Below are 6,000 nucleotides of genomic sequence, written 5' to 3'. Positions count from 1 at the left end.
TTCTGGATGTGGAGACAGAGCTTCAGTTTTATAATGACATAACCAAATTCCAATTTCATACTCATACAGTTTATTCGGGACAAGAAATAAAAAACTCTGATGAAGCTCGGATAGGAATAAATTCATTGGATGTGTACACTTTACCTTGTAAATCATTTATATTGATTGAGGGAACGGTTAGCTGCACAAAACCGGCAGCGCCTGCGATTACAGTAGCAGGGGAGGCAACTCAACCGGCTGGTGCGCCCGTTGCGGCAGACTATAAATTAAGCAGTAACGTAGTGGGCAACCTTTTTGATGAAATACGATACGAATTAGCAGGTCAACAAATTTCCAAATCAAGATTAATTGGTTTAACTTCTACAATTAAAGCTATTCTTGTGAAGAACGCATCTGATAAAAACACATATCATTTAGCTGGTTTTGACAGAGCAGGATATGAGCTAACAGATAATAAATTCACTTTCTGTGTGCCGTTGAAATTAATCCTTCCATTTTTTGAAGATTTTCAAAGAATAATTTTAAACTTGAAACAAGAGCTTGTATTATTGAGGTCGCCCTCAGACCTCAATTGCGTCGAGTCTGCAACCGGTACAGAGGTTAGTGTAAAAATTACTAAGCTCCAATGGCGGATGCCCTACATTACTTTAGAAGATCATGTGTGATTGAAATTTTTGAGACTGCTCGATGCCGACACTCCACTGAAATTAAGTTTCCGCCATTGGGAAATTTGTGAATTACCAAATTTGCAAAATTCACTTGTTCATTCTTGGTCATCAAACGCACGACATCGAATTTTGATACTCCAAAATATATTATAATTGCATTTCAAACTGATCGAAAGAATAAAATTAAAAAATCAATATCTAATTTTGACAGCTGTGATATTTACAATGTTAAAGTATATTTGAATAGTGAGTATTATCCATACGAAAATCTGCTAGGTAAGAAGGAAGTTTTATACCGGATGTTCCTGGATTTCGCACCCTCGTATTATAATCATTCAATCAATAGCGAACTCAGAACAGAAATCGATTTTAAAACGTTTTGTGAATCAACACCGCTGATTGTTGTAGATTGTTCACACCAACCAAGTCATTTGAAATCATCGACAGATGTTCGTATTGAAATGGAATTTAATAGTGCAGTACCTGCAAATACTTCGCGTATTGCGTTTTAATTAGCGATCGTGTGATGGAGTACACGCCTCTCACGAGCATGGTGGAAGAAGTTCAGTAATTTGTTGATAGAGTGCATCACTGCATGCAATATTATATATAAGGTGTGTACTGCACCAAATGTGAGCCATTATCAGTTTTACCTTTGAACAGGAATCATGTCCTATTCTTTGTGTTCTGATATTCTGGACAAGCCACAAACTCGGACTGTTGGTATCCAGTGTGATCTCGATTCTGATATTTTGGAGAGTGAGAACAAAGCTCAAACTCAGTCAGTACTTTACGATATCGAATCTGATAGTTCCTATTATGAACCAAGGAGAAGCAGTACACCAATCCAGAAGTCGGGAGAGGAGGAGGAGGAAGAGGAGGTGGAGGAGCAGAAACGTGAGGAGGAACAGATACGTGAAGAAGGACAGAAAGGAATGGACAAGCAGACGTCTACGAAAATTGCTACGGTTGATCTTCACTGGTTTAAACAAACTTGTAATCAAATTATTGTGAAAGAACTTGCCATAATTGATCAGTTTAATAATTAAGCCGTATTCCATTTCAAATCACCATTTGCAAAGACAGAATTGAGTGTAAAATTGTATAACGATGTAACATGGTTAGAATGTCACTATCATAAAATAAAATGGGAAGATGGAGATTTAGAATACAGTGAGTCATTAATACGTGATTACCTTGCAGGTTATGAGAAAATTTTCACAAAAGGAACTGAGAAAGCAAAGTTTTTAAGAAGATTGCATTCTAACGTACAATGCATACCGGAGGACTTTGTCAAGCCCAATTTCAGCTTTTTCACCACTTCGTGGTGTTATGATGCATGTAAGATACATAAATATAGACCCGATGGAAGATGTGCTTTGTACAGTGCCCAACATTATAATTCTTTGTTGTTTAAAAATATGTATCAAACAAATAATTTCTTGTGCGAGAATACTCATATGAGAAGTATGAAATTGGCACCGATGTATACGAATGCGCAGAAAAGAAACTTTGCATGTTATGGATTCTTCTACAACGGAAAGGAATTACAGTGTGTTTATTGCTTGCATGCACTGAGATTGCATAAAGCACGCACGTGTTGTCTGTCGTCAATTATTAATGAAGAAAGACTGTTTAATTACTCTATAATAGTGCCTGCCTATACTTAGTTTTCTTCATTCGCTCAACAACATGGATCCGACAAAGTGGTTAGCTGCTGACAACCAGTTGGAAGTGAGGTTAAAAAACTGCATAGACTGGTATGATGAATGCGAAATTGCAATTAAGAAATCATCTCGTGAAAATTATAGTTTGGCGAAACAATTAAAGGCTATTTTTCTAAGCACAGTTAATTTGAACCATATAAAAGACTATTTGTGCTATTACCGTCCACATAATTTGTCTATAGATAAATTAATTAAAATTGAAGATGAAGTTATGTATTGTTGTAGTGAAATGTTGTAAACAAATTTTTAATTCAGATATTTCCTCGAACATTTTGGTTTAGTATCAGTGTAGACTTGATTGAGTGAGGACGCGAGATACGCCCCCTCAGACACAACTGTTACAGCTAAGTGCACATTCCTACCTTATCAAGAGATATGCCCCCTCAGAGACAACTGTTACAGCTAAGTGCACATTCCTACCTTATCAATTATAGTTCATAGCTTGATCTAGGTCATGCAGTGTTTTAGCTTTGCAAAATTCAAAAAATTAACTCGCCTCTTGATGTCAATTTCATTCAATGAATTTGATTCTATTGCAAAAAATATTAAATTTTCAACAGGATTCCAAGGCGATGATGTTGATCTAGCATTAACAAAAACAGAAAATGTACATTTTCCAATTTTATCTGAGATTTTCGAACTGCTCGATATACTAGATACAGGTCATCTACATTATTGTAGTGCAAATGATTTCTCAACTATTGTTACAAATTCCGATGAACTTTGGAAATGCTTGTATGACATTGCAGATAAAAAATGTAAAAGATCAACTTAGATCATTGACCTCTCTCTGTTAAGATATCAATAGAGCTTGAGTATGTTCCCCAAGTGATATAGGTCTGAGGATATCTATACCTATTTTTGGATATGCTTGTTCATTCTAAATTTACTATAGATATTCTCGGAGAAACACTTTACAAAAAAATAATGCCCGCAGGTTTGTACAGCACATAGAAAATTTCAATATAAATTTGTGAAATTTTTCTTAACTGTCGGGCGGAAAGCAAACCAATTGTATTAATTTGCAATCAATTTAATTTCACAGTTCAAGTTATTAGATGTAGTAATATTAAGTATAAAGATGTAGAAATATGGATTCACTTTAACTGGCAGTATAGGAAGGCGGGATTAAAAAGGAACTCAGTTACTTGTCTGATTTCTCTTTCACATGGCTTTCATAATAGCAAAAAGGAATTTAGAAATATGGTGCGAGTAAGTGAGAATAGGAGATAACGCATGGGGCCATCTGTTTTTCCCACCTAGTAGTTTGCACAATCTTTAAGCTTATGCGAGAGACAGAGAAACAATGGGTGTATCACTCTCTCTCTCGTACCCTCCGAATTATTCAATTTGCAATCACTTTAATTTTACAGTATTATAAGTTATTAGATGTAACAGATTCACTTAAATTTGACAGTAGAGAATACAGATTCACTTTAATCTGTCAGTATAGCATTAGATATAGTAATATGGATTCACTTTAATTTGACAGTAGAGAATACAGATTCACTTTAAACTGTCAGTATAGCATTAGATGTAGAAATATGCATTCACTTTAATTTGACAGTAGAGAATTTTTCCCTCAAAGGGAAATTATTTTTTCCCTCATCTAGCATTCACTTTAATCTGTCAGTATAGCATTAGATGTAGAAATATGGATTCACTTTAATTTGACAGTAGAGAATACAGATTCACTTTAATCTGTCAGTAGAAAGGGAAATTATTTTTTCCTCAGGGAAATTATTTTTTCCCTCACTGAGAGAGAGATCACTCTCTCTCTCTTCATCCCCCTCGTCCTCACTGGGGGAGGGGAAGAGATTAGATTAGATTAGATAAGATAAGATAAGAGATTAGATAAGATAAGATAAGATAAGAGAGAGAGGGAGAGGGAGAGGGAGAGGGTGAGGGAGAGGGGGGAGTTTGCGCAAACTCTGGGGGGAGGGGGGAAGGGGGAGGGGCGAGGGGGAGGGGGTTTTGGAGCAAAAAAGTCAGTCCAAAATCCTAAATGTTATCTACTAAATCCTGAATTGATTATAAGTCCGAAATTGTATCGTCTTATACCACAATTGAATTTGGACGAATTATCATTACATTTCAATGTTTTAAAACTGAATAGTCTACACCACGAACGTGTTGGAGTAACACTTATTGACGGTGAAGATTATGTACAGAAAAATGTAAAATTGAAACCGCATTTTAATCAGCGGCTAACAATTGGCACAAACATCAATGTGACTAGCTATTTTTTCAATAACGACATAGATATGTATCGTATACAAAACAATAGACCACGCTATGTTTTGTGGGAGAATGATGTACCGTCACCAGTGTGTGCCACCTACATGGATCGAACAGATGTATACAATTTGTTTGGTGCGTTGCGTAGAGCAATTGACTGGGCAAGAGCAATGCCTTTGGCAAATGACCGACACGAATCGGTTGTTGTTTTCGATTTGGACCGAACACTAATCGATGACAACAACGATATAATGCCGGGAGTTAGTCAAAGCTTACAGTTGGCTCGTAGAAATTATGATAAAATTGTACTTTGGTCGCATGGCTCGTCACTACATGTAGACGAACATGTGTGCAAATTGAGAGATGCCATTGAAGAAATGAATCGAGATAGTTGTTTTGAAAATGATTTAAATTTCAATTTGTTTGATCATGTAATGTCCAATAATGCTATTGGTACTGAGGAACACGCACAAAGTTGTAAAAATTTACTTCATCTATACAATTATTTTCCATCGATGCGGTTCAATTGTGCTGTACTGGTGGACGATTCTCTATACAATTGGACTCCAGAATATACAGAAATGCTTGTTCCAATTTCAAACGATGTGAGTGCATTACGGTATACACTTTGAAAAGATCAATATTTTATAGTGTACATCATTATGATGAATAATGAAATTTTTTTTAATAAAGAAATTCTCCAATCAATGTTTGCATTCTCGTAGTGTGTTATTCCCATACTTCCAGAAGAAGTCGTTCAAGCTGATGCACATACAGCAAACGTATATGAAATAGCCGTCTCTGTTTCGTTGTAGAGTTATGCAGTAGTTTATTTTATTGCATGACTGGCACTGTCGAATTGGTGGTTTCTCGTTTGCCACTGCTTTAGCATAACTGTGGTAAATATTGGAATGAACAAACATGATTTTTATTGAGTTCAACTATCTATCTGTATTGCTTAGTTGTCGATTTTTCAAATGATGGCAAGTGAATCGAGTAGATCGTGAGAATACAAATTTTCCACAAATTAAAAACCCTATAAAGGCAAGCAAAAGTAGAATTACAGCATAGGTTATTTGTCCGTAATATATACAAGCTGCAATAAATGGTATTACAAGTAGTGTTAAAGCCTGTAAACTTATGCCTGTGGATAGAGTTTCACAATTTATTATTGGATAGTAGCTGAATAGTCGCTTGTCTTCGCACAGTTTGTAATCAATAAAAATTTTCTGATAGCATGCCGAACATAAAGTTTTCACAGAAACAAGATGAGCGCCTTTTGTTGTGTTGAAAGGTAGAACAGAACCTTTAGAATAATAGCCCATATGGTATTCATAGTTATCAATAACTAAAAAGTAATGATTTAT

This window comes from Nilaparvata lugens, chromosome 2, assembly GCF_014356525.2.
Source record: "Nilaparvata lugens isolate BPH chromosome 2, ASM1435652v1, whole genome shotgun sequence".
In the NCBI taxonomy this organism is placed as follows: Eukaryota; Metazoa; Arthropoda; class Insecta; order Hemiptera; family Delphacidae; genus Nilaparvata; species Nilaparvata lugens.
This window is presented reverse-complemented; position numbering follows the sequence as displayed.